Raw genomic sequence first — 6,979 nt, 5'->3', positions numbered from 1 at the left:
TCTTTTGAGCATAACGTTTAAAAAAAATCACCTTTGAAACTAATCAGAGCGAAACTCCCATCAGCCCACTGCACGTTCCATCTGGTTCCACTTGAAAGGAGATTACAGTCGTAGAAGGAGGCTCTGGTGCAACATGTGCTTTGTACTTCACCTACTCATCGCCTTCATTCACACAGAGGCAGCCGCGAGCATGACCGGCCTCGGCGCTCGCAGCCAGCCTCGCTGAGCCAGACTTGTATATTAAAGGGAGCGTTCAACTACAAATCTTACAGCAAGTAGAGCTTTTGCTCGCGCTGAGCCCCGGCTAATGGGCTCCAGATTAGGACTTGACCACTCGTCGGGTCGCCGGATCGGGTTTCATTGGATTCAGATGCCTGGTCGTAGGTCTGGCATAACGTTAACACCGGCTTGGTGAGATCAAGCTGACGGTTTGAGGGTTGTTTGTACTGAACCACGATGTTGTAATATCAACAAAGCTTGAGTTTTATTACAATTTACACTATGGTTTGGCTAATATGATTCATTTCCTGAGAATAGTTTTTGGCAAAAAAATGTTTGGGCAGAATGTCTGGTACTGTTCCAAGATAGAATGTATATAAAGATGTATAAAAGGTTATTTATCTACATTGCCAGAGTCCAATCACTTAGTTACAAAGAGAAAAATGTACCAAGACACATCTGTACGAGCCTAACTCAGCATTAACACATAAATCACAACTTTAGGCATTTTGCCAAAAAGTCTGACACACACGAATGACATTTACGGTACTGAACCCGAGTAAGCCATCCGTCTGATTCATAACAGTCTTTGAGGGTTTCACTTTTACAACAGTAATACAGTTATATTTGTACAAAGAGCCAGAGAGATAAGGAATGATACAAATCTTGATCCATTCAGATTTGTTTTTCCGTGATCCTTCTATTTGGATATGAGTGGATACTTCCTCGGAGTAACACGCTCACTGAGGCTGGGTGTCCATCAAAGGTTTTCAACCGGTTCTGATACCATCACTTGATACCGGTCCCTGGATGATACTTTTTTCAATACTTATTTCGTAAAAAAAACAGTTCTAACGAAAATAAATGAGATTAAACATAGTACTTTTTCAGCTTTTGGTAAGTCGTTTACTGAGATAAAAGATAAATAACAAAAAAATGTCCAGCGGAAAACAAATAGTGAAAAATGAATCTGATGTTCACTGCCTTTGTAGTTTATACAGTAAAATCCAAAGATGATCAAGTTTTGATCACGCGTGGGAACCAAATTTTGGCACCAAATGTTTCTATAGTCGGTTCTACCAAATCATTTGGGTCGGTGCTTAAAAAACAACCGAAGTTTGATACTGTAAGGAAATGACAATACCCACAACACCCAGCCCTAACCCTCACATCCTTCTACCAAGAAAAAATTTAAATATTATTATTGATGATCTATTTAAACCAGGCTTTATAATACAACTGAAATGTCTTCATTAGTAAACATGAGAAGTTAAAATTAAACCAACAACAGAGCATGTGTTAGATCAGCTTCTATCTTGCCATGACGGATACAAGCATTTACTATACATTTTCAAGGGTTTTACTAGCTAACTATCTAACTAGCTGTGGTGATTTCTCTTGAAACTGTCAAACAAGTGGTAGCTCTATGTTTCCTTATTCTTCGGACCGACCTGGTTCAACAATGTGAAGAAAATTCCAGTCCATCTTCTCCAACTGTCTTCCTCCATTCCTACGACAAACATGACAAGAAGATTCATGCATGCAGCAGAAAACTGCTTTTATACAGTTGTTCTCTAGGGCTGTAGTGATACACTAACTCAAGATAAAATTGATTCATTACATTTAGATCATGTTTCGCTACGATTTATTCAGCTCACGATTCGATGCGACATATTCCCATTTTTATAAACAAATTTAGTGGTCACTGAATTCAAGTGACAAGTGATTGTTCGACTCTATTTTGGTTGAATTAATAACAACTGAAAACTAAAATATGTCCAAACTTCTGGAGCTGGATGGATCCTCTCGTCCTCAGTCGTGGGATTTCATTGTTCCCGTAACTGTGGAGTACGTAACGACTGCTGCCATCTAGCGACCGGAAGTTTAATTGCAACACAGAAATGTACAAATGCAGTGAACATTAGCATATTAATTGTACATACATGAAAATTATGTTGTTGTTTTTTACAGACTTTATCGAAATATAAACAATAAAATAACTATGATAAAAAAAAATATTAAAAAAAAAATGGAGACAGTGTTGATGAATATTGATACAGTAACATAAGTAAAAAAAAAACACAGTAAAAACTATCGATATATATCAGTGTATCGATTTTTTTTTCCCTCACACCCCTTCCATGAAGGGCTTGAGCACTTGAGGGTCTTTATATCGCAGGTATAAAATAATCTATCTGAGAGAAACAGTGTTTAACGAAAGTCTCGGCCAACATCATCAAACGTATATACAGTATATATTTAGAACGAGATTGAACCTAATCCACATCTGAGGTCGGCTGCTCATGTCTAAGTAACAAAGGAAACATGGTCGACGTGAAAACATAAAATAAACCATGAAACTGTGGAATTCAGACGCGACACACGGAGGCGCCTGGCACAGTGCCAGAGTGCGATCAATTTTCAACAGGTCATGGATGGATTATGTAAGTCAAATATGGTCCAGAAGCTCAGGATACAACACACACACACACACACACACACACACACACACACACACACACACACACACACACACAGCTGGACTATCAGCAGGCCTGATGAAACGAAACAGGCAAAGACACATGATAAGAGCGGAGACACAGCAGGATCGGATGATGATGGTTTGATTAACCAGGTCTGGTTGGCATGACAGAAGAATGTCGAGCAGATTTATGTACTAACATGATTTTTGGCATCAGGTCCTGCATGTGCGTTGTTTAGATGAAAGGCAAGCCAAGTTCTAATGTTGCCAGATTCAAACATCTCTTTGATTCCCACGGAGATAATTCATCTACGGAGAGCGAGTTCAATTATCCTGCAAACCTTTCATTTGACAAAATACTATCGTACCTCGTACTGACCCGCCGTCTTCAAAGGAATTAAATGATTACTGCATTAATAATATATAAATATAGAAAATATGTCTGTAAACAGAATAGCATGTGGAACTAGTGTCGCTCACATGTATGTATTTAATGAAAACAAGAATGAACTAGAACATGTGCATCTCCAGAAGAAACTGCAGTGTGAATACTGAATCTGCTGAATCAGTAAACTGAAATACTTGAAAGTATTTTTTTAGTATTCAAAGTAAAACTGTGTGGATTGAGTTGAAATGATGGCATGAAGAAGAAAGACATTGAAATTAAGTGAAAAGGGTTGAGAAGAAGAAAAAAGTAGAATTTGTGGTAGAAGTAGAATAAGTAGTAGTAGTGGGAGTAGAATAAGTAGCAGAAGTAGTAGAATTGGTAGTATAAGAAGCAGAAGTAGTTGTATAAGTAGAATAAGTAGTAGTAGTGGGGGTAGAATAAGTAGTATTAGAAGTAGAATAAGTAGTATTAGTGGGAGTAGAAGAAGTAGTTGTATAAGTAGAATAACTAGTAGTAGTGGGATTAGAATAAGTAGTAGAATAAGTAGTATTAGTGGGAGTAGAAGAAGTAGTAGTGGAAGTAGGAATTAGTAGTAGAAGTAGAATACGTAAGTAGTAGAAGTGGTATAGTAATTATTAGTAGGAGTAGAAGTAGTGGGAGTATAATAAGTAGTAGAAGTAGTGGAATAGAATAAGTAGAATAAGAGAATAAGTAGTGGAATAATTAGTGGTAGAAGTTGTAGAAGAATTAGTAGAAGACGTAGGGGTAGTAGAAGTAGGAAAATAAGTAGTTGAAATAGTATTCGGAGTAGAAGAAGTAGTAGAAGTAGTAGTGGGAGTAAAAAGAAGTAGAATTAGAAGAAGAATTAGTAATAGAAGTAGAATAAGTAGTAAAAGTAGAATAGTAGTAGAAGTAGTAGAAGAAGTATAAATAGTAAAAGCAGTAGAAGGATTAGTAGTAGAATTAGTAGTAGAAGTAGTAGTAGAATTAGTAGTAGAAGTAGTAATAGAATTAGTAGTGGAAGTAGAAGTATCAGTAGAAGTAAGTAGACAAAGGTGTTTTTCAAGTTGAATGAAGTTTCTAGGTGATCTTTAAGCAAACACACGATCTGGTGAAAATATACTTTATACTATTGAAAAGTATACTTCTCTGATCTTCACTGACCTTTTGTGGTTTTACATTTTTTGCAAACCCTCATTTTAACCTCAACCTGAACCACGACATGGTTTGTCTGGAGATAAAAAAAAAAGAGTTAATCTGCTTTTGATAAATGTTCCAGATGTCAGCAATCTTTGTTTGGAATGTAGCAGAACACATTATCACGAGAGGAGATAATTTTTGCTGTCATAACACATGCGTTCAAGCCCTCGATAGAACATACACATGCTGCACATGAGAAAGTGGACGTTTACAGCAACACGCAAAATGAAAGTGAAATTGTTTCGCTCTCAAAACAACAATGAATGTTCAATATTGCAATCAAACGGAACGGAAAAGTATGAGATGAATTTAACGTTTGAATCACACCATCTTCTATTTAATAGCGAGCTGAGGATTGACTCCAGCTTGTGGGAAACAAAGGATTTACTGCATGAGAATCTGAGGAGCCACATCTGGAAGTGAACTTCTCTGACTATTGTTAATAATGATCTCCAGCTCATAACACCTGACACACACTGATGGTGAGGCAACGCTTGCAGCAAATCTTTTCAACAGACACTGACTCGCACACATGTTTCAAATGTTAAACTCTCCTCTCTAAGATACAGTAAGTCCCTCATCATGACCATGTTTTGTACTTATTACTTTATAAAGTTCTGCCCTGTCTGAAATCTCGGCGAACGAAAGGTTACGAGAGCGGAGTCCGTTATGATGTAATAATGGCTTCACTCCTCCTCAAGCCAGCCGTAATCGCACCCTGCTTTGTTTACACAACAAGTCCCTTGGAGGTGGAGACTTCTGGGATTGATGACGCGCGGTGACAAACCTCGATCTTTGCATGTCTAGAAGGAGGCAGCACAGTACCTGCAGTAATAGATGGAAAGATTGGTTCTGTTTTTCTATAGCTTGTTTTGTGTGTTATTTCATTTTTTATTCTGTACTGACGCGCAGAATTTTTTTTGAATATATATTGTGTTTGCAACACTTGCAATATAAAAGTTTCTGATTCAGAATTCTTAATTAACGTAAGAGTCTTTTCTCAGTAGTAACAAGGATATATTTGTAGTATTGTCGAGTACTTGACTCTGGTGTTGCAGAATTTACAGACCACATGACTCTTGACGAAGTCGTAACTGTTTTTCATTTGTTTTGAAACCAAAATATCTCCAAACTTTAAAAGCAGCTGGAGTCGACAGTATCCTCTAGTCCTCAGTCACCACCCGAGATCTCGCGGGATTTCATTGTCCCTTTAGCCGAGGTGTACGTAACGTCGACTGCCATCTAGCGGCCGGAAGTTTAATTGCAACACAACAATGAACAAATGCTGTGAATATTTAAATAATTTCAAATAGAAAATGTAATTATTAAATTTAACACAGACTTTGTTGAAATGTGAACCATAATAGAACTATGATCAAATTTAAATAGGTTTTAACAAACATAAATATGTATTTTTTTGGGGAGAGTAATTGATTGAAGTATTTTAACACACCCCTATTATAAAGCTGTATATAAATAATTTGTTCTTCTTATGGACTCAACACACTTGTTGTTTTAGTTGGTTGGTTATTGATTAAAAACTTTACATTAAAATATGTATATTTTTAAATATTGGTGATGTAAAATTACTGTGTATATATTTATTATTTTCGTAGTCGCTTCATGAACTACTTCGATGATACATTTTCTCAACTAAACATCGTAAAACATAAGGATTGTTGTACTTTTTCACAACTAATTTAGTCAAATTATACTGTATATTTGATAATAATACTAGCAGAGCGAGTACAGAACATGAAATCATGAATAAATAACGATAAAAAGAGGAGGTTCCTCACCTGTCTGCAGCGACCCGGAGCCGGACTCGAGTCCCGGGTCCACCTCAGGTGAAGCTGCCGTGACGAGGAGCCACTGAAAGAACCAGCACAGCATCTTCTCAAGCCGAGGGTCGCGTGTCGCGTGTCTGGAAGAACCTCCAGCTCGCTTGGCATCGATCGAGATGTTTGGAGAAGATGGAACTCAACTTTTCATCCTCTCTTCAGCAGCAGCTGCTCTCCTCCTGCCAGCCGCCGAGCCCCGCCCACTTCACCTCATCCACCAATCAGGAGGGGGCGAGGACTCCACCCATTGAGGTGGAAAAACATAACTTTTTGAGTTTTTTTGCTGAAAGGCAAAAAGTTTTATTTATTTTTTTCCTGAAAGTCATTATAGGTAACAAACATTTAACTGAGCTGAGGTTCCATCATGAGAAGAGCAAGTTTGGACTCGCTGGTCAAGAATGAGTTACGAGTCACATGCTGCCAGAAACGACTAGTTAATTAAGTTATTAACTCATAACTATGACTGTTATGAGGGAACGTTCAGATGTTTACCATTAGACAGATATGCAAGGACAAGAAGCAGCGCTTCAAGAACGAATGAAGTGGATATCAACTTTTAAACATTAAAATTTGAATTCAATTATTTATTTTTTTACATCCCAGTGTATCAACAATAGAACAGTTTATACAAGAAGGTAAAAACCCTTGTTATGTACAGTTTTTCTAGTTATTTCCTCTAGTAATAACGTTTTTTTGTGCAATTTTGTTCGAAGTTATTTAAGTAAACCTGATGTGTTTTTTATGTCATGTAAAAACGAATTATTATCCCTTTTACAAAGGTGCAGAACAATTAAGTCATTTGAACAGACACTGCATGACTGCAGTGTTGAATAAAATGAGTTTTGCGTG

The sequence above is a fragment of the Callionymus lyra genome, chromosome 5, assembly GCF_982586985.1.
Source record: "Callionymus lyra chromosome 5, fCalLyr1.hap1.1, whole genome shotgun sequence".
Taxonomy (NCBI): domain Eukaryota; kingdom Metazoa; phylum Chordata; class Actinopteri; order Syngnathiformes; family Callionymidae; genus Callionymus; species Callionymus lyra.
This window is presented reverse-complemented; position numbering follows the sequence as displayed.